Below are 24,427 nucleotides of genomic sequence, written 5' to 3'. Positions count from 1 at the left end.
CTTTGAATACAGAAGATAATCAAGCTCGACACCCAACAAAAAAGTGGTATGTAGAGCATGTGCAACAACCCGACCTACTCAACACGTCTGACCCATTTCATGGGTTCCATTCGCATAACCCCATGTTCCTCGTAATAGATCTTCTTCATGTTTTTGTGTGTAGCCAAATGAGGGAATCTCTCATGGTTCGTGAGATCCCAAACCTCGATCTTTAGCATTGGAATGCGTGCTAAGACTACACCTCCAAATTTGACATGTTTTGGTAACAAGCGTGTCGAGACCATAAATTTTCCGGAATCAAGGTCTTTGGTTACTTTTGTCCTCCCTTTCCATGGAGGGATATAATCTAGGAGCTGTGTGATAGGCTCGCCCTCCTTAGCATATAACTCCTCCATTCCATGGAATTCTTCTTCCTCCAGGTCCATGATTTTTTGTGGCTGCTTATCCTTCTTCTCCTTCTACTGAACCTCTGGGTTCTTCCTCAGTAAATGTCTCACCAGAACAAGTTTCTTCTACTTTTGTTTTGTATTTTATTTCTTTGGCCTAGGAAACCTTGGTTCCATAGGCACAAGGAGCGCAGCCTCCATAGGTACAACTTCAAGGCCTTCCACTTGAGAAACAATGGATTCAGAATTGAATGGAGAAAACATTCGTTCAAAGAAAAGTTCACGGGTTGTTGTAGACAGATTTGTGAACAATGGTCGTGACAAGAGTTCTTCCAAAATTTCACATTTCATAAACTAAAAACAACAAGGCTCATAGACAATTCTTAGAATGCAAAGTTTTCTTCGGCAGACCAACATGCCAAATTTATAGGAGGTTTTGAATTCAAATCTGACCGTTCCCTCCAATTTCAAATCATAAATGTGTCTTTGGTAGTAGATCTGCAAATATTTTCACCATAAAATGTGCCTACCTACTTCTCTCAATGGAATTTTTTCCATCAAATTGTGAATAGTGACTCCAATGGCTACTTTTGGACCCATCTGCGCAGTACCATCCTGCATGGCACAACTCATCCAATGCAGCTTCACCTCTCGCACTCTTTTCTTCCATCGTGAAACCACCCTACCATATTGTTCTTATATTCAGGCAGTGTAGTTTATAGTCCCGCAAACCCTTGTAGTTGTCTAGATTACTAAGACTATCCTGCTACCATGTATTCATTGCATAGGGGTAGGATCACCTATATACAACTTTAGCCTACTTCCATTCACTTTCCCAGGGAATGTCTCCCCATTGAGCTTCACGAGCTGAGCTGTGCCACAATCCGTGATCTCCTTAACAACATATGGCCCCAACCAGTGCATTTGAAATTTCCCTATAAATTTTGTGAAATTGCTGTCATATAGAAACAGTAAATCATCCAACTTGAAAGTGTGTAGCTTAATATGCCTATCATGCCATGCTTTCCCATGTTCCTTTTGTACTTGCTGGTGAAATCTTGTAAGAAATCGGTCCTTTTCTAACTCCATTATTTGTACGAGTTGTTCCTCCAAGGTCTTGTGATCCACCATCTTTGTCAAAGATGCAATACTTAGACTTGGTAGAATATACTCCATAGGTATCACTGTTTCAATCCCATAGACCAACCTAAACAGTGTTTGGCCTATCAACTTCTTGCAAGTCATCCTATATTCCTATAGAACTATGGGTACGTGCATATCCAAGTCATTCCTCAATGCATTCTCCAAAATTTTGTTAAATTCTTCCACCATGCCATTTTCATGTGCATGATAGGGCGTGCTATTTTGATGATAAACCTGGATTTCTTCAAGCATTGTGCTGATAATCTCATTCAAGAAATGTGTACCCCTATCACTCATCACTATCTTAAGGCATCCAAATCACATTAAGACATATTCAAACAAAAACTTCGCAGCGGTGGAAACTATACAATCTTTCACTGGCTACCCTTTCGCCCACCTGGTTAAATACTCTATTGCAGTAATGATATACCATGTGCTCGTATTCTTACCAAGTGGTTGTATTGGACCTATGAAATCAATGGCCCACTTATCAAATACCTACAACAAAACCTGAGGATTCAAAGGCAATTCATCTCTTAGCAAACGCTTTCCCATCCTTTGGAAAATATTGCATGCCTTGTATTATGCCTTAGAACCCTTATGTAATGTTGGCCACCATAACTTAGCATGCAAACTCTTCTGTGCGTCGCTTTTCTTGCGTAGTGTCTTCCTACTACTCCTCCATGTGCTTCAACGAGTATAATAGCACGTTGATACTCAGGAACATACCTTCATAGTATTTCATATGTTCCCATCTTATACAAGTGACCTGTGATCACTAAAAAATCTCCAGAGTAGACTACTAATTCCTTCTTTTACTGAGTAGAATATTCTTCCGGAGCTATACCCATGGTTAGAAAATGAATGATATCAGCAAAACGATCATCTGCGATGTGCACCATAAAGAGTTGTGCATCCGACAATCCTTCCTCCAAACTATTTGGTTTTTTGCCCGTTTCAATCCGTGACAGATGGTTTGGTCCTACATTCAGACTTCCCAGCTTCACAATCACTTCAAAGTCATATTCTTGAAACAACAGTAACCATCGGTAGATATTCCCCCCAACAAAGGCTTATTGACTAGATACTTCAGTGCAAGGTCATCTGTATACATTTTAAAGTGTCTATCCTACAAATAATGCCTAAATTTTTGTAGACCATCGCTAGCCCTCCACGCTTTATAATGGACTAATTCTTTTGAGCCTTTGATAACTTTTTTCTTGCGAAGGCTATCGGATGATCAATTTACCCTTTCCTTCCCGTGTTAATACCACACCTAATGCAATGCAAGAGGCATTTACATGCAGATGGAATTATTTATTCCAATCTGGAAATACCAAAATAGGTGCAGTTACCATATTTTTGTTCAAGAAATCTAGGTTGTGCTGACATTCTTCATCCCAGCAAAACATCACATCTTTCTTCAATAATTTTTCCATCGGTGTCGTTATTTGAGCATATGCCTTGATAAACTTTTCATAATATCCAATGTCCCCCAATGTCATTCGCAACTATTTTACATTCGTAGGAGCTTCCAAACTCACAATCACAAAAATCTTCATAGGGTCGACCATCAATCCTTGGTTACATACGACACTACCGAGAAAAATTCCAAAGGGCACACATAATATGCACTTCTTCAAATTTAGCACAATATGATACCTTCGACATGTAACCAACATAAGGCGAAGACTCGCCACATGGCACTTTACCAACCCAAACACTGTCTAATCATCAAAATAAACCTTCAAAAATTTATGGATAAATTACTTGAACGCTGTGATCACTACCCGGGAGAAGATTTCAGGTGCGTTATTCAATCCAAATGGCATTACTGTATACCGAAAGAAATGCCATTCCATCGTGAAGGTTGTCTTACTTCGATCTTCCGAGGTGATCTTTATTTGATGACATCCCGAAAAGCCATCATTAAAGGAATAAGCCTCTTGTCCTCTTACATTCTTGAATACTCCATCAGTAAATGGTGTTGGAAATGGATCGTGAACGCATGAATCATTCAACATTCTCAGATCTACGCATATCCTAATTTCACCTTTCTTTTTCTTGTCTTTGACAACCATTGGGCTTACCTAATTATATTCCTCTGCTCATTCAATAAATACCAACATCTAGCATCTTACCTAGTTCTTGGTGCACCTTTTATTTATACTTTGGATTTAGCTGATAAGGTCTCTGCTTAACGGGCTTCACATCCAGTTTCAATGTAGTCTTCATAACACCTAAATCTCTGATGATCCCTTTCAAATCCAAAAATTTTATTGGGAATAAACCTTGGTATTCGCACAATAGTTTAGCTACATTATGGACTATATCTTCATCCCAATGGTCTCCTATCTTTGCAAACTTAGGCTCTTCTTCAGATCCAATGTTTACATGTCTAGTTTTCAAAGGTTCTGATATATCTAGGTTCGTAACTTTCGGTCCTTCAACTTTGCGTTGTCCTTCTGTCTCTGGAATGTTAATATTCCATGGGTATTCTTCTTCCTCTTCAGCTATCACATTGTAACATTGCAGCGAATGGTGCAGATGTGTACTCCAATCCGACTGAGCCCATTCTACTGGTTCCTTAGGTGTTCTAAGTATAGCTACTTTTATCTCCTGGAGCGCTTCATCAATGCATTCAAACCCATCATCAAAGGTGAAAGTTAATAAGAAACTCTCTCTTAAGATGTCCCATTTAGTTGTCCCATGGTGAAGCTCCTCCTCCAAATACCAGTTCATTGGAATTGTATCTAAGGTATGACAGGAAAAACTTACCCATTTTGGTTATGGTTCTATTCCCGAGGCCTTAGTCCATTGTGCCAAATGATCGCGTGGATAATCCTTCCTATTGTATTTTTTTATCAACCGAGTATTAGCATACACAAACCTTAATCTCGCCATTTTTCTGTATTCCTTCCATCCAATGAAGTTATCCTTGTCCGCACCCCACGAATAGGTAGGCATAGTGTGCAACACCAACTCCAATGCTTGGAAGTGATGTTCTTCTAGTACTTCTCTTTCAAATTCATCTAAAAGAAATCCACATTAGTAAAACCATATAATGTGGAATCTTTCTTACCTCAGTTGAGACACACCGCAATGATTTAGTCATCATATTGTAACGAAGCGTAGATACCTCATGCAACTGATTCTGCCAGTGTTCATGCTCTTCATCTGAATCTAAGGTGTAGGAACTATCCCTCTCCCAGGTAATTCGTCCATCATCCATAGGATTGATCCAATCTTCATTTTTCACTATGATCTTGTATATCTGATCCAGATCATCATCACTTTCCACAAAGTCACGAACATGCTCAGTATAACATGCTCCTTTAGTAGGGTCTAGTGGGACTAGAACCCTGAGAAATTTCTTTTCAAATGTCATCTTCTGCTTCTTCAAGTTGATTACCACATCCATATAAATAGCCCTGTCAATTCCTAGCAGCGTGGAGTACAGGTTACTATCATCCACTATTTCAATGACCTCAAAGTCAGCAAGCATGCTTGCGACCTCAATTTCTGTGATGCAAGCAAGTTCCTTCTGTTGATAGAGGCAACCCCTCTAGCCCTAGAGTGGATCTAGTCACAAAAAAGACAATACCAAAGAAAATTTCCTTAGAAAGTTGATGTCATGAAGGCCTACCTTTAGATCCTCGTTTGATGAAGCTCTCATCGTGTTGCTCCAACTCTCATCCTTCTAATCACTTCTGTACCTGAAAACAACATATAGAGAATAACAACGAACATAATAGAATACGATAAAAACAATCTACTTAAAGGTTCAAGGAACTTCAAGCTATCAATATGCAATTTGACATAAGATATAGGAAATAAATTGTTGATTTGTATTAATATAAACTAAAGTAAAACTTACAACCAAGCCTTGACATCTTCAGTCTCCCTGAAGGGTCTTGTCAACATGTTTCCACAAGAATTCACTCATGAACTATTCCCAATAGGATGAATAACTCTCTCTCCTACCCAAAAGGCTGATGCTAGAGCACTCTTACAATCAAGCCAACTCCACTCAAAACTATCCCATGCTAAGTTACGTAAGAGGCTACTTTCACACTCTAGAAAAACTCTTTACTTTTACTATTGAACTCTTGTACTCTGAATCTAGTTGATCTCAGCCATGGACTAGGTATTTATAGGAGGAGGAGCTTCCATAAGAGATGGGAGAAAGATCTTACCCATTTGGGAGGTTGCAAAAAAGGTGTAACAACCATCCCAAATGAGAGAGGCGAGCTCATCTGGTCCAACAACCAACCCTAGGACTGCCCATGAAGCTGTTACACTTCGAAGCTTCGATAATTTGTTCAAAAAACTTTCCAAAAGTAGCTTGTCGCGAGTGAAACATAGGGACAAAGCGACGACGTCACTAGGGCTAGTTAAATCTTGGCCATCTTCACAGGTGGAATAAATGATGACCCGCGAAGACCCAAAAACATAGGCAAAAAGGGTTTTCTCTAGGAGTAATCAACTGAGGTATTCTTCCTAAGATGATAAGGAAGACATTGACACATAATTTGCAACATGACACAAGGCAGATGTCAATAACATGGACCAGCAGTGTCGGAGATCAGGGAATGCAGGGTCGGTGACAAATTACTGGGTAACATATGCCCCCTAAAGCATGAAGGCCGAGAGAGTGGTTGGGGTGAAATCCTTTACGAATCCATGACTGAAACAGAACACCATCGCAGAGAACCTGGAAATGCAAGTACAACTAATATCTCTAATACATGATTACATAGTGAAAGGAAATATATGTGCATAAGGCACGGACACAACCATCTATAAGATAAACATAAATTATCTATGGCACGGACATGGCCATCCAATCTAAAGGACCATATAAAAGACTCAGGTATGGTCACAACCATCCAATCAAAAGAGTCATGTATTCAATCATGAACCTAGACTTGTGTAATCTAGAATCCCAACCTGATCAAGGTACAAATTCTAATATATGAATATATGTGTTGAAGTGGAGCATACTAGAAAATCGCTTGATTACTGGTCAATGATGTAAATTGTTAAAAAGCACGAGAGATACCACCAGTTATGTCAATTATTCTCAAGGTACTGCTAGTACAATACATGAAGTGTGAAGAATGAGCTGAAGTCAAACACCTGTGAAATCACCCGATCGAAGACCAATAATGAAAGCCTATCATCGGACGCAAAGAACTTTCCATTAAGGCATGCAAGCTCCAATGTACTAGAAAGGAGACTCTAGATCAACTTCTCAGATAATGAGCTGAAGTCGACAGGAAGCCATCTGTCAAAGGAGGGCCATAATGTTCCCCACATCACTGACACAAAACAAAGGAACAAGATGAATGTGGATGAGATAGAGAATCTGAGGAAGATATGTAAGGATACAAACTATAGAAGGATTGAGCTCTTGAACATATCAGCGACACAACTCCGGAGTTTGGAAACATTTTGGTACCAAGGGATCAAAGGTCATGATGATGTAGCAAGGATCAGATGTAATGAGGCAAAATGGATAACCAAAAACTCGGAAGGCCAATGATAAACTCAGGATATCCAAACCCGACACAAAGCAGAAAGAGTGTCGATGTTCGAGAGCAACAAGCTACCGTAATAATTAATACAACCAAAAGAATACTTCCAAATTTCCCCCCACCATTTCTGGCGAGTACCCCAATTATTTTTTAAACACAATCTTGAAGGCGATATCATATTATTGTAATATAAGTTTGTCCTTCAGACAAATCTGACCTAGTAAATTTTAACGAGCCCTAGGAAGGAGAAGCTCAGTCTCATCATGATGACAAGTCCAATGTCATCAAGGTTTAACAAGTCTGACATAGGTAAAACTCGAAGTATTTTTCTTATTTAGAGAGTTTGAAAAAGACACAGAAAAGAAAACTCCAAAGGTCCCTTTTCGTAAATTTGTCCCTCGAATTTGAAAAGGTAGAAAACAATACCTAAGGGAACCTATTGACCGTGATAGATCAACGTATACCTTTTTCATAATTAATCTATCCCAGTCCATAAAAGGGGTAAACTTATACTAGGTAGATGACACTTCACAACCTTTAACGAGTTGAAAGCAACAAGAGCTCGAAAATATTTTCATGTTTCGAGAGTCAAAAAAGAGCTTAAAGATGGCTCCAAATGTGAGTTTTTCGTGTTTTTACCAAGTCTAAAAAAGTATAAAATACAACTCGTAAGTCATCATCACCAGAGTATTTGGAACCTATCGCTGCACAAAGAAGCAAGCATAAGATCTGTTTTGGACATAAATATGCATAAAAGATGCAAAAATAGACCTAAAACCCTAACTTAAAACCCTAATTTTCTAAAAAGAGTTTATGGAAGGGCTAATTGGTAAAACAAACAATTCACTTTTGCTTTTACTATGGAGTGAAAAAAATTTTACCCTTGTGCACTTGCAATTTCAGCGATCGATTGGAGGAGTTTCAGGAGCTTGTTTTTGAATTCATCTGTTCCAGGTAGGCACCACATCTTTTTCCTCCATTTTAAGATAGATAGTATCTTGTTTTTGAATATTTTAGCCATAATTTAGGAGCATTTTTTCGATGGAAATGTCCGCGGTGGTCGTCGAGGGCTCCCAGCTCAGGACCGTGAAGAGCCAGAATTTCCAACGGTGGCAAAATAGGCTCGTCGTGACTGTACACCAAACGGTCGTGAAGAGCCCAAATTTTTTGAACAGTGGATTCCGACTAATCGCACTTGTTTTAGAAACAGTCGCGAAGAGCACAGAGAACAAAAATTCCTCATAATTTAAGAAAATTCAAGGGGGTTTCACCAAAATTATGGCATTTATAATTAAATGTTTGTGTGTTTGCAAGGAGAAAATCATGGTGATCAAATGGAAAGAGTGAGAAAATAGCAACAATGATGAGTTAGCCCTGGGAGACCCAAATTGTTTTAACATGCTATGGAATTGCTGGCTCCTAAAGTTCTTCATGGTGTCGTGTCTAAGAGCACAACCCGATCTACTCCAATACCTCGTTGGAGCATGGGTTCCAAATGAAGGTAGATTCAACATCTGGGGATAGGAATTAGAAATCGATGCCATCGATATCTATTTCATGATAGGGTTATCATGGAGGGGAGAAATACCCTAAATGATAGGGAGTCGGATCACAAGAGAGACGATGGACATGCTCATCGGAAGAATGTGTCCTGAGGCTCAGAAATCAGGGAAAGGAAGCAAGATGAAGATCGCAATAGTGGTTGACCTGTCATTACGAGTCCTCCTATCCACAATCACTAGGGAAGATGGATTGTAGGATCTGCATGAGGCCACCAAGACCCAACTCCGGTTGGCAGCTGATTACTTAAACTCCACCGTATTCAACTAGGCAGAGGCGGTATCAGACAACCTCAAAAGGCAATTGGAAAAATGCTGACGAGGTGATACCAGATAGTTTAGGTATGGTTCTATCCTCAACCATTCATCCTATAACGACTTCCTATCTTTCAGAGGCAGGAAGTGGTTGTGGCTAGGCCACCACCATGGGATCCATGGATCACTTGCTGGGCTATGTTGATGCCTCGAGGAGGCGACGCTCAACACATGTCGTGGAGGCCAGAGTTCTTCGAGTGGCTAGATTGCCAACTCATTGTTGTAGAGGACTGGCCATATGCAGGGACTAAATTCAGAGGTGATCCAGACCTATTACTCCCTCCTGGGGAGCACTGGGATGATAGAGGTAACAAACTTATTTTTTGATTTTTAAAGAGTGTTGTAAATTTTTATTTTTTTATTATATATATATATATATATATATATATATATATATATATATATATATATATATATATATATATATATATATATATATAGATATAGATATATGTCCCAATCATTACGTTTCAATATTTTAGACGTTGGACTTCAAATACCTGTAGGCTTGTTTCCCATTGCTCGAAGAGTCAAGAGGGAGTTTGAGCTACCCTCTCTCGGCGAAGACGTGGAAGATGAGATTGCCCGTGACTTGGAGGGCTTGACAGAGGGGATTCTGGATTATGCATGATTCGAAGATTTCCCTTGGTGGTACCAGCGTCACATAGCAGGGGTGTCGAATAGGATCCATTGACTACTTAGACGTGTTGTCCGAGTAGTGGTGTGCTACAGAGAGCATCACATAGATTAGACTCCTAGGTTTATTTTCTGCAATTTTGAGAGACATGTTGTCTCATGATGTACTCTGAACACATATTTTTTGGGCACTACGATGTGAAACACATGATATATATATACATACCTATGTTTTGCTGTATCAACTTATTGTGTCTTAAAGTTTACTTTTACAAATGTCGCAAATTTCTATCTAACAATGATTTTCCAATACATCTGTTAACTTATTTAGTCTTCTAGGAATATGTTGATATGTAATGTAATCAAAATTCCTTTCCAGTAAATGAACACGTAAATACAACCTTAAAATATTATGGTTTCTAACGGAATAATACCCATTGAGCTGAAGAACAATAAGTTGTGAATCTATATTTACGATCAAGGTGTGAATATTGAGGGCAACAACCTTAGTGAATAGCTCAATAACTGCACTATATTCAACGACATTGTTTGTAGTACATCCTAGACAAACACCTTAAAGATCTACCAACTCACTGTGAGGATCATAGATAACCCATGTCACAGAGGAAATATTCCAAGTACTGCAATAGGAACCATCAGCGAAACCGACATAAGGTGTGATAGATGTTTGCATAAGAAGGAGAAGGACACAATAAGCGAAAAACGATTACACACCAAGCCAAACATGTACAAAAATTGTTGAATTAAGGCTTCTGTGATCCATAATAGTACACGCTTATGTACACAGAAATGCACAAAAGACTCATGCATAATAATTCTTGAGATAAAGCCCATTTCGGGGATTATCTAAAGGATTTCCTTCATAATCAATCAGATCATAGGCACCTTTTTGCAAAACACGTTTTACAATGTAGGGCCTATGCCACAAAGGTTTGAATTTTCCTGCCCCCAGCTTATCATGAGCTTTATCATACAATAGGACTAAATTCCCTTCAATAAAGGAACGTGGGTTGACTATTTGATCGAAGTGAGCTTTCACTCACTTCTTCTATGCCTCAATGGCCAATGTAGCAAGTCGATGAGTCTCATCATGTTGTTCTAAATAAAGAAGACGCTCCTCCATCGTAGTGGTATTTGGTAGTTATTCGATAGCTAATTTAAGAGAAGGAATTTCACATTCATTCAGAAGGGTAGCTTCCAGACCATAAACAAGCTGAAGTGGTGTAAATCTGGTAGCATCCTTAACCGAGGTTCAGTAGGCCCATAAATATGAAAAGAACATCAAATGCCAATTGGACCTATGCATTCCAATGGTATGTTGAAGCATGGTGATGAACACTTTGTTCACGACTTCGACTTGGTCATTGGACTAGGGATAATATGGCGTCGAATTATCGTGACGCAAACCCAACTAGGTTGTCAACTCAGCCATCATGTAATTAAAAAAATTAGAGCCATGATCTATGACGATGGCTTGAGGGACTCTGAACCTAGCAATCACATGATTGAATAGAAATTGAGCAACTGTATTACCGTCGTTAGTCAATATAGGCATCGATTTTGCCCATTTCATAAAGTAATCAACATAAACGATGATATACCCATGCCCCCTGGTTGATCGAGTGTTACAGGTCATAAAATCAATGCCCCGCTTTGCAAACGGGCCAATGGTAATGATAGGATACAAGAGAGAAGGTGGCGCATGCATCTTGTACTGGTAAATTTGACATGCATGACATGAACAGATGGTAAGAATGCAATCCTTGAAAATGGATGGCCAAAATAACCAGCACAAAGAATCTTTTGAGCAGTGGCATAACCAGACATATGACCGCCACAAGCAGTAGAGTGATAGTCATTTAAGACTTTCTCAGCTTCCACGAGGGTTAAACATCGGCAGAGAATAGAATCAACTCAGACACGATATAACGTGTCACCAATAATATGATACGGCTAAGAATGATGATGAATGCATCACTGAGCATCCTTAGACAAGTCAGAGTGAAATGGAGATGTGTGTAGGTATATGATGATGTCATCGTACCAGGGATCGAGGGTATTAATCAAGAAGAGCGTATCATCTGTAATGTGGTCCTCTATCTGAGAGGGAGCAGAAGTAGATGGTAAGGAGCAAATCAACTCAGTGAAAACCAATGACTTCTTAGATTTGGCAGTGGTGAATTCCAAATCAAACTCCTAGAGGATACCAATCGACTTGGAGTATTTTCCCCCTAGCAATTGACGTGACAGAATATATGTCATCGGGTTTCAATCAGAAATCACGGTTGTGGAACGCAACAAAATGTAATGATGAAAACGTTGAATAACCTGAATGGCTACCAAGGCCAACTTCTTGACATCAGCATAACGAGTCTCGATGTCAAAAAGGTTGCAGCTTAGATAATATATGACATGCTTGGAACCATTATCATCGTCCTAGACTAGAACCATGCCAATGGTACTATTAGTGTCAGCGAGATAAAGTGAATAATCATGGTGATAGTTAGGTGGACGCAACAAGGGAGTAGAAACAAGAAGGGTATTGAGTTGCTTAAATGACTTTTGGGAAATTTCATCCCAAATGAATGGAATGTCATGCTTAAGAAGATGTATATAACCTTTAGCGACCTCAGCATAGTTAGGGATGAAACGAAGCAAGAAATTAGCCTTCCCTTGTAGACTCTGCAACTAGTGCAAAGTAGCAGGAGGCAGGAGATTCAAAATAGCTTTGACCTTGAGTGGATCGAGATGAATACCCTCCTTAGAAATGACAAACCCAAGGAGTCTGTCGGACTCAACACAGAAGACACATTTGTGCGGATTGAGATGAATGTGGTAATGTCTACAGTGAAGAAAACTCTGATAGAGGTGATCCAGATGGTCTGTGCATTTAGTTGAATGAGCAGGAATATCATCCAAATAAGGCTGAACAATGTGTCTAATATCATGAAAAGCATAGGATATTTCTCTTTGGAAAGTCACATCGGCATTCTTCAGACCAAAAGGGAGCTTTTTATAAGCAAAAGTACCCCATGAACAGATAAAGGCAGTCTTGTGCTGATTAGTAGGTAAAATATTAATCTGATTACAGCCAGAGAAGTCATCATAAAAGAGAATATTTCACTCCCAGCACAGTCATCAATAAGTTAGTCAATAAAGGGAGTGGGATAGTTATCTTTTGGAGATGTGTGATTAATATCATGATAATCAACACAAACTCGAATAATGCCCTGCTTTTTAGTCACAGGGACGATGTTAGAGACCCAATCTATCAATGGAATAGGATAAATGAACCCATCCTTGAGAAGTTTTTCAACCTTTTCCTTAATGGAAGCTACCTTTCTTGGGTGCACGGGACGTAAATGTTGATGAATTGGTTTCACATCAGGATACGTAGGTATCTCATGCACCACAATACTTGGATCTATAACAAGCATTTCTTCATACGACCAGGTGAACACGTCGCGAAACTCTCATAAGAGACTAGTGTAAATATTGATCTCCTCAGGAGAACAAGTTACTCCAAGATGAATATTTTCGACAACCCCTAGTTTAACAGAGATGTCGATAGACATGGTTTGCGTGATATTTCCCATATTCCCTTCAGAAAATATGTCATGAGTTAAAATGGGCATCTGAGGCAATTGAGAAGGAACATGGGAAACAAAATTATCAAGACAGGAAATCATTACCCCAAATCTAGGAAGAAAAGGAACAATGATGACTATCGGCCCAAGGAGGATCCTCAAAAGACAAAGTTTCAAGAATAGCCTCATCAAAAGGAAATGTCTCTTGCAAAGGATCAGGAGAAGTAATATCTCCAAGCCAAGGGGATTGCACATACATGTCAATAGTTCTACTCAAAGGAGTAGAGTTAAAAGAAGAAACCAAAGCTGAGACGATTTCAACATAGTTAAGCTCAACAGGGCTTAATGGAATAACATCACCCCAAGAATCTACCTAATCAAGGGGAGGAATCACCCAAGGATTAGGGTTAACAGATACCATATTGATGGAGGTGACATTAGGAGGTGAGAGTAGAAAAATGCCCATGAGGGTAGGAGCTTTAAAGAGCCTGGAACCCACACTCTCATAAGGAATACTGGTATGCTCCACATATGGAACATTTCCTTCCGAGGAAGATGAAGAAAAGAAGGACAACTGATCGACTATAACAATTTTCCCCTGATGAAGAAAACAGAGTACGCAGATCAACAAAGAATCAACAACATGCATAACATATGTCTAACTTCGACCTAGTAGAAGGTTGTAAGTCAGATTGGAGTCGGCAACCCCTACTTCGACGTTGACCATCTTTCCTTCAAACGTGATAGGCAAGCATGGGAGAATACCAAATGGAGAAGAATCTCTTCCATCAAATGCCTCCAGGGTATTCAGAGATTGACTCAAAGATGGAGAACCAATGGCTTTCCACCAAGAAACGAACATGATGCAAGTCGAGGCTCCTTCATCGATAATAGTACAATGAATAGTCTTTGAGTTAATAACAACCTCATTGAGAAAATAGATTTGGTGAGGCAAACACGACACATGATTTTCAAGATCGAAAGTAATCAATCAGAATTAGCTGGATCAATTCCACCATTGGTAGATAGTAATGACTTCCAATGGGGAGGAAAACTCTGGAGAACCTTCAATGCAGACATAGCCGACGGAGCTTGGGCAAGATATTTGATGATACTATAGTGCTTTGCAGCATGAGCATTGGGATTATGGGACGATTTCTGGAGAATTAATTTGGTAGGTGGTCGAATGATGGACTCATTACTAGGCCTTTCAATATGAAGAGGGCCAGAAATCGATAGGGGAACACTAGAAGGAAATTCAAGTTCTTTCCTGGTTGGCAGAGAATAATCGTTTGATGAGTAGACACGTGTATAGGAATAGTCCCGGCCATAAAGACCTGGGAACCAGATGACAAAGAGGATTGAGGTTGGTCCACCATTTGAGTTTTCTAGGAAGGAAAAGGTTCTTTAAGCACATCCAGAATCCCTGAAGTCCCCTTAAGCAAATGACTTACTTCAGACTGTCAACGATAATCCTTAGTGAAGTGATCCTCATCACAGATAAGACAAGGATACTTAGGTTTTTGTTTAGAAACATCATCGATAGGAGTCTTAGGAGGTTCTTGTTTTGGTGTGTCAAAATTATTTTTACCTTTTCCTTTCTTCTTACCCTTTGAAGTTTTCTCTGCCGTGGTGGACTAGACAATGTTAACTTCTAAGGTTTTACCATGATTGGATTGAGATTAAGAAGAAGTTCCAGCAGGAGCAGTGGATTTCTACTTTGTAGGAGTCGTGGAAGACTCTTGAGAAGATTGAGCGATGGAACCAATAACACCATCGAAAAAAGGTATCGATGGAGCTTTAGAAGTTCTAGGTCGCGGAGCATCAGGAAAGACATCATAAAGCGTGCCATATTGGGAATATACCAAATCAAGATATTGAGCATGCGCGATGGCTTACTCTTCAGTAACGCATGCCCCCATAGCAATACCTCTGGTTACTGCACTGACAAAAGAGGTAGGGAACCAATCAGTCAATAGTTGATTAGGAATCCAGAACTTGATCAAATGGCGACGCCTTCTCCATTAATGAATATGATCAGAGATGTGGGTAGTCGTGTCCTATTTCAAAGAGGTAAGAAGATGTGTTTCTATTTCATAGTGAATCGGTAATTGAAAATTCATAAGGAATTCCATGACAAGAGAGTTAAAACCTTGGAAAGTCCCATGAGCGAGTTCAATGTACCACTTTGCAGCGGAACTAGTAAGAGTCCTTTAGAAAATATGGAGACAAATAGAATCGTCAAGCCAGGAATTGGATGAACACCAAAGGTGATAAGTCATGACATGTGCCTGGGGGTCTTCTCTGAATTTGCCTTCAAACTTAGGATAGTCACCAGAGATCTTGGTTGGAACAGGTGGCCAATATGGATTATGAAGTATAGGATCATTTGTCAACTTCGACACATCGGTCAGTTCCAAAGTCACAAGAAAAGGAAACTCAGGATTGAAAGACATCATGGGTCTTTGATAAGGACCAGCGTTAGGGTTCCAACCAAGGCCTTGTTACCCACATCGATCTTGCCTCGGACGATTTTTTCCATAAGGGTTATCATTTGGCAGATTGAAGCCATACCCTAGTTGTTGACATGGATTTTTACCTCCAGCAAACCATTGATTACCACCTTGACCAACAGGGGCAACATATGGCTACTGAAAATTCTGATATGGATTAACCTGAGGTTGCTAATAGTTCTGATATGGATTACCCTGAGTTTTCCCTTGGGGTTGCTGAGGTATCTGAGGACCGAACTAAAACTAAAGCCCAAACTACCCCTGGGGCCCAGGTTGTATCTGATAAACAAGTTGAGCTTGGAATCCAAACTGAGCCTCAGGATTGGGTTGAGTTTAGGGACCAGCTTGAGCTTGAGGTCCAGGTTGCATTTGAACACCGGGTTGACTAATAGCTAGATTGACCTGACCAAAAGGTTGTCCTTGCTTAGCAGGTTGGCCTTATTGGAACTGGGGCTGGCCTAACTGACCAGAAGGTTGTCGTTGCTGAGCAACAGGTTGGCCTTGTTGGAACTAAGGCTAACCTAACTAACTAGAAGGTTGACCTTTTTGAGGAGCAGGTTGGACTTGTTTGAATTGAGGCTGACCTAACTAACCAGAAGGTTGTCCTTGAGATAAAGGAGGTTGTCCCGAATAAGCAAAGGATGAACCTGTTTGGGCTAAAGGTTGTCCCTGAAATGGTTGTCCTTCCGAGCCCAAAGGTTTCCCTTGCTCATTATAAGACTATCCTACTGAGGCAAAAGGTTGTCCCTGAATGGGTTGTCCTTGCGAGCCGTGGTAAGAAGTTTGATTCCAAGAAACCGAAGGGGGAACTTTACTATTGATTGGAGCCATTTGAGGAAGAGGTCCAGCATAATAAATATGAGCTCCACGGTGATCGTAATAGTGCAGAAGGTTATGCAGAACAGACATCTGTTGAGAACCTAGAGGGTTATAAGTCAGATTTTGAAGAGAAAGCAGATATTGATGATATGAGAATCCCCCCGGAATGGGGTTCAAGGAGATAGCTACATTACCTATAGGTTGACTGACTCCGGATGCCAAAGCACTGGCAACGAGTTTGGAAGATATCCTAGTAACAGCAGTTACTACTGAAGATGTGGTAACCGTACTAATGAGAGGAGTAGAATATGCCACACAAAAAGTGGGCATCGATGGAATAAATGCAATAGATGTAACTTGCGTCCGAGGAATGGAAGTTGTCGCTGACTGAGTAGACACGAATGGACCTAAAGTCAGAACTATTGTACGAGACCATACAAAGCTCTGGTGTAGAGATGTAGCACCAAGAATTTCAGCCAGAGTGCGATAGCCAAGCGGTAATGAAACACATTGAGAGGTGTGGAAAGGGAAACCTTCCAGAGGAAACTGATATTCACCAATCGACACAAGGCTCTCTTGACTGCTAACAGGACTCGATTCATCCATTGCAGAAGAGGCCATAGGAATCGAAGCACCAGGGGGAGTAGAAGGAAAATCCTCATCTAAAAATCCCCAAACATTGGGAGGAGACCAATTGATATCGAATGTTTCCTTAGTCAGAGCTCGAGAGGCAAGAGACTGAACACTTAGAACAATAGCAAAAGAACCACTAACATATGATACTTCAGAAGAGACAGTGGAAGAAGACACTTCGTCACTTGGTAAAGACGACAGAACAGATGAGTCCGCCAGGATGGCATAAACTCAAAACACCAAGAGAGAAGATTTAATTAAGAGGGCTTTAAATTCATTTCAAGGATATAACTCACGATGTGGCCACAATTAACATGTAGGATTTTGTCGTGGGCAAATAAATTTTATGACACTGGAATGAAACTTTTCCTTTTCATGTTTAGAGAGTTGAGAAAAAGGGAAAAATCTGACTCTAGTCCCCTTTGAAGTTTAATGAGCCTAAAATGAAAAGTGCTCATATGATCCTTTTACTTTTAAAAAGTCGAAAAGGAATGAAAGTGATTGCTTTGGAATTCTAGGCAAAAGGTTTACCAGAAAAATCATAAAACTATATATACACATTGGTATTAAAATGAAAGAGAAATGACTAAAGACTTCCTGTATGACAGCTAATCTTCCTGAATGCTGTTTTCGGTGCATTACGATTCGTAAGGCGGCAAACTCGGCTCCCTATAGATAATAGGATTGTAACCTAATGGAGTCTCCCATCATATACGTGACGGTACAGGGAGTACAAGTTCATACTAGTACTTATCGAATCACAAAAGGAGGAATCGCCCAACCTTAATGAAAACAACAACCACTAGGTTTAACGATGCTGGAAAACGTCTCTAGTCTAGACCTCTAGATATGTGACCATTAAGTTCCAATGCGTTTTTAGATTAATTCAATAAATTTTAGCAGTTAATATTGAATTAAATATCAGTTTCAAGGCCCTATCGGATGTATCTTCAAAATATCTTAGAATGCAACTAAATTAGTAAAGAAACCATTTCTTTTCAATGAAAAACTAACTAAAGAAAATTGAGAGGTTCATTTCAAAGCAATCAATGCAACGACCAAGAAAATGCAAGAATCGTATTTTTCGTTATTTCACAAGAAAACCAATCAAGAGGAAAGAGAAATGTTTCTATTTTTCACTAACTTGCAAGTAATCTAATTAATAAAATGAAACATACATCCTTCGCTTATCAACTTCTAAATGTTAAGAATTTACTAATGCAAAAGATTGTTCTCATTTCCTAATGCAAAATGAATGCGATATTTTTATTCTTCAAACAAATTACAAGCAACCAAATGCAAAACTCAAAACAATGCTAGTTTTAAGCCCTTTCCAAATGAAATCATTCAATAAGTGAAGAGAAACCTTCCACTCACAAACTAATCAAAGACTCAAAACAAAGAAGATGTTTCTTTCTTGCAAAACCTTGAAATCTTTCTAATTGACTGGGACACAATGTGATCTAGGCAAAAGTGATGGAAGGAAACCAAACAAACAAAACTTGAAAGTTTCAATAACCAAACATCACATACCAGTCAGGAACATGAAAGAACAATCAATAAGGATAACCCTCAAATAAAGCAAGGGATCATTGCAAACATAGCTCAAAGGTCCAAACGAACAAGTAACCCAAGAAAAATCTAATGCCTCAAGAAAGCCTAAAGTGAATAGGTCATACAGTTCAAAAGGAGAATTCTCAAGGGAATGAAACCAAGAGCCAAGTATTCTAGCAAACAATAATTTGACGGACAACAAATAGGCAGAAGACAAGCTCAGAAGGATAGGACATAGTGGCCAATCAGAAAATAGAACTTCAAAATTAAAACCTACAGGAATCTTCGCGAGTGTAAAAGTGAAAACATGCGCCAACAATAAACTATCGCACCTCCCTTACTAGCAACTTTGTGGCGTCATTGCGAGAGTACACCAGACAATAGTCGAATCGATTTTAGAGCCCTTCACGACTATGAGGAGATTTAATCACACCAAACAGTAGAAGGCACAACTAATTAGATAGCGTAGATGCAACTATCTTCGCAACTATTATAGAATAAATGGAGACGACCCTAAATCAAAGGGAAAATTTCAAAATTCAGTTGAAGGAAGGCCAAACCTATCACTTATGATAGAGGGAAGACTACTAGGAGTAGTCAAACAACCCATAATATGGAAAATTCAATCCAAGAAGTAAAGGAGACAATAAACAAGAAAAGCAAAGTCAAATCAAGAGACAAAAGACAAATTCCCCAGTATGGTTGCCAGCTTGTGATGCAGGAAAGTTCCCTCTGTGGATAGAGGCAACCCCTATAGCCCTAGAGTGGGTCTGGTCACAACAAAGACAATAGCAAAGAAAATTTCCTTAGAAAGTTGATGTCATGAAGGCCTACCTTTAGATCTTCGTTTGATGAAGCTCTCTTTGTTTTCCTTCAGCTCTCGTTCTTCTAATCACTTCTGTACCTGAAAACAACATACAAAGAACAACAATGAAAATAATGCATACGACAAAAATGATCTACTTAAAGGGTCAAGGAACTTCAAGCTATCAATATGCAATTTGACATAAGATATAGGAAATAAACTATTGATTTGTATTAATATAAACTAAAGTAAAAATTACGACCAAGCTTTGACATCATAAGTCTCCTTGAAGGGTCCTGTCAGCATGTTTCTGCAAGCATTCACTCATGAAATGTCTCCCAAAATGAAAAATAACTCTCTCTCCTACCCAAAAGGTTGATGCTATAACATGCTTACAATAAAGCCAACTCCACTCAAAACTATCCCAGGCTAAGTTACATAAGAGGCTACTTCCACACTCTAGAAAAACTCTCTAATTTTACTATTAAACTCTTGAACTTTGAATCTAGTTGATCTCAAGTATGGAGGAGGAGCTTCCCTAAGAGATGAGTGAAAGAGCTTATCCCTTTGGGAGGTTGCACAAATGGTGGAACAACCATCCCAAAGTAGAGAGGTGATATCATCTGGTCCAACAACCAACGCTAAGACCACCCATTAAGTTGTTACACTTCAAAGCTTCGACAATTTGTTTTAAAAGCTTGCCAAAAGTAGCTCGTCGCGAGTACAACACAGGGACATACCGACAAAGTCACTAGGGATAGTTCAATCTTGGCCATCTTCACCGGTGGAATAACTGATGACCCGCGATGATCCAAAAACATAGGTAAAAAAGGGTTTTCTCCAGGATTAATGAACTAAGATATTCTTCCTAAGATGACAAGGAAGACATTGACACATAATTTGCAACATGACACAAGGTAGATGTCAATAACACAGACCGATAGTGTCCATGATCAGGGAATGCAGGGTTGGTGACAAATTACTGTGTAAGAATTTCTTACACCATATAAGCACCCCATCGGAATAATCTTCTATTGATTTCCAATGTGCAGGTGAATAGGAGACCACTGTAGCGCAGGTCTCACCATCCTTTCCCACGTCTTCTTAGGTAGGACATTGCTATCTGATCCTAGATCCAATATGACCTGGTTCATTTCATATTCTCCTATTTCTAGAGTAAGCCTCATCTCATGCCTCGCTTGCTTCTTATGCTTACCAATTTTTCTCACTGTGCACTGCTTAACAGGGGTCTTTTCTGTATTTGCGCACTTTTTTATTAATTATTGTAGCTCTTATAGTGTTTTCTTATTGTGTAGTAACTTCATACAGGTATTTAAAAACATAGTTAATATTGAAGGATCTACCTCTTGTGTGACACTTGTTTCTGGAAATTTCTCATGGATTCCTGAGGTGGAGGCCTCCACGAAGTTCTTCTTTTCTTCCATGAAGGTCTCTTTAGCACAATTAAGATCAAAGTCTACTTCCTTCTTAGCAACCTTGTGCACCCATCCATCACCCTCAGGCTACTTTCCTTTATCTACACCAATGGTTATACCGCTTCTTGTGACTATATTTATGCTATGATCTTCTTAACGGGGCTCTCCCCTCATCATCTGGATGTTCTGTGTAGGCTACTGGGGTTGCATTTTATTTTCTTACATATTTTCCATATGGATCAGACATTCCTCTATCACATGATAAAACTATTAGCAATACTAACATGACGGGTGCACGGAGTTTGTGCAATCTCACGCGAAGTGTCTTGCTTCACCATAGTTATAACAAATTACCTGCCCATGTCCTCGGCTAGTTCCTCCCACTATTCCTCATCCTCGACCTTGGAATCCTCTACACACTACTCTGTGACTTGATCCCGAGGCTGGTTCTCTACCTGCATTCAGCAGGTTGGGGTCCTATCCATCATCAACTCATAACTCCTACAATGGCATTCATCATGACCCATAGATTTGCAAAAGTTGTAAAACAACTATTGAGGGGTCTACACAAACTTCTGTAGTAAATGGAAATTATCAGTCGCGTGCTATCCTATAACCTGACAGATAGTGCACCACAGCGAAACTCCCGAGCTTGGCCCAACATTATTCTTGGGTTTCAGGGGAACAGGCTCTCCCCCCATAGTATAGTCCTTATAAACCTAGCAATGGTCCTTTTCATGTCCATGGCTCTTGCACTTCAAACACTAAACTTCAATGTGCACCTTTGGCTGGGCTTCCTTTCCTTTCTTCAAGCTTTGTAGCTCCAAGTGCAAGCTTTCCAGCGGTGAGTGAATTTGTTGTACTCCAAAGTTTGTATCTTATATAGGCGAGTCATATAGCCTCATCGCAGTTTCCAAGGCTTAAACTTGGTTGCTATATTTTGTTTTGAAAGAGGCACGCTCAAGTGCAGCAAGAGTGATGTTGTATACCAGTCACGATTTTGGGAATGTGTGATTACCATATTGGCTTTCCTGATCAGGCATTTCAACCATTGATCAAAATCCCAAAGTGTCCCATCTACCTTCTCTCAAATTTCTTTAAACTCAGTTACCGATTGCGCCTCTAACTTAGGCTTTCTAAACTCCTTGTTCAAAGCTTGCTAGGTCTTTTCCAGGGTTGCATTGGGATTATCAGAGAAGTACTTGATCTAGCATGTCAATTCTCGATCTTGTAAGGCTATGACCAGTTGTGCTTTCTTGATGTTTTCATCTGTAATCTATTGATTCGTTCATATATCTCCTACGAAAAACCATAACTATTCAGGGTCTTCGGTCCCTACTCCTTTAAAAATCGGCATCTTCATTGCGTTCACCATGTTGAATGGTGGAAGTGGAGGTGGAGGAGGTGAAGGTGTAGGAATATGAAGTGGAGGTGGAGGCCAAGGTGGAGTAGACAGATGAGGTATCCTCGGGATACCCTTCGTAATTAACTGAACTACACTCCATGGCATAGTCAGCACCATCCCTTCTGTTAGAGTCTTATAGTGATAGGATTCTTAATTTTGAATTGGCTAAGATTAAGCCTTGTAATGTTATACACACCTTTGATTTCCACAAATGTTTTCCATATTAAAATTTAAAAAATGTAAATAGGGTATGTCCTAAAATAAATATCAAAGGACAAAAAGAATAAGAAAAGATCAAAAAATCAAAATATATGAACCCCCAAAAAAAAACATATCATGAAAGTGTGCGAGTCTAAATGCCACTACTATTTTACTACTTTACTGTCTTAAAAAATGGTTGCATGAAGCTTGTCATACATGCCACAACCCATGGTAGTCAAACTTCTTAATCTTGATTATTTCATGTTTTGAATTTTATGTTTATAGTTAGAGAATAAAATCTGTCCAAACAGTTTAATCTTGGCAAATCATTAGATAGGTAGAGAAAATAGAAGGAGCTCATCAGTTTAATCTAAGCCCTTGGATGATATAAGGTTAGAAGTAGATAGTTTACTTTTCAAAATAAAAATGAATGATAAGGATATGCTAGCCGAAATGCACCCAAATAAATGAAGAAAAAATGTTAGGGTAAGTAATGGGTAAGTAGAAGAAAGGTTTCTGAAGCATAAATTTGATTGGAAAAAAGCACATTTGTCATACTTAATTATATGTTTCAATGTACATGAGGAGTTAAGAAAGCAAAAACAATGGTTTACAACTAGATTTAATTAGCCCCCCCTTATTCATTTCATCCCTTTATTTACTAATTTCCCCATCCACAAGTCAGTTCTAGTACTAAAAATCCTTCAAGTCATAAAGGCTCAGAGCATTTCTCTAACTTTTGGTGGGACCGAACCCTCGACTTAATGACTTATGGACATCAAATGTTAGAATTCCCATCATAAAAATTCATTTCCCTTCATTACCATAATAAACCCCTTTTCCTAAGGTTAAACTCTATTTGCCTATGAAAAGTAAAACAACCCCATGTTGAATTCCATTTCATTCAAAGTACCCACAAAAAGCTTTTATCCTAAGTATGAAGTGTATGTGAATAAAATGAAAAAATATTAGATTATTCTTACGGGTATGTTCACTCCGCTCATTTCATTTCATATTAAATTTTAACATAATACTATAGCTCCCTATATACCTTTTCCTATATATAAATAAATCCCTTATGGAATACCCCAACCTTTAGTTTAGCTATAAACTATACTTTATCCCATATTCCTGACAAAACCCACTTAATTCACCACTTCGCAGTAAATCTAAAATAATCCCATCATTAAGCCTCACCTGATCATTTAAATCCATGATTAACTCATAATTAATCCCAAACCGTTAAGGATTAAAGCCCTGCACCCCCCCCACCCCCCGAAACCTATGCTCCTTTCATCCGTGCACATCCATTACTCAACTGCCATTCAATCATCAGTGCCCACATCCGACGGTCCATAGCAATATCAGGTTCACCCGATGTTCGACCTTTACTCTCCCGATAAAGTGGTTTTGCTTGGTCCCCCATCTGCTACGTGTCAAGTGCTAACATAGATCAAGTGATGCCTCCAAAATTTCGCCTTCTCCATGAAAGTGGTGCGATGGCTTGGGAAACCACCTCCCCACCCAACCCGAAAAACCGCCCACTGTTCATTTGTAATTTATCCACCAAAAAGTGACCGTTGTTCAATAAAAAGGCCGAGAAGCCATATTTTGCCTTTTTTGCTCATTTTTTTCGTAAATCGAAAAATTGACCTCAAATTTCACTCCTAAAGAAGTTGCAGAGACCACAATCAACCTCTTAGTCCATAACAGGGCCATTCAAACTTCTACAATTGCCGAGAACACCGAATTTGAAGTTAATTCACCCAAATTCTAGGTATTTGAAGACAAATTACTAGACAACACTTTCAATTTTAAAATGTGGTGAGCACCAGTATTGCGGCAATAATGCTACAACTCCTGGGCTTCCTACTTTA

This window comes from Pinus tabuliformis, chromosome 9 (assembly GCF_031772625.1).
Source record: "Pinus tabuliformis cultivar Carrire ecotype Pingquan chromosome 9, CPIR1, whole genome shotgun sequence".
Taxonomy (NCBI): Eukaryota; Viridiplantae; Streptophyta; class Pinopsida; order Pinales; family Pinaceae; genus Pinus; species Pinus tabuliformis.
This window is presented reverse-complemented; position numbering follows the sequence as displayed.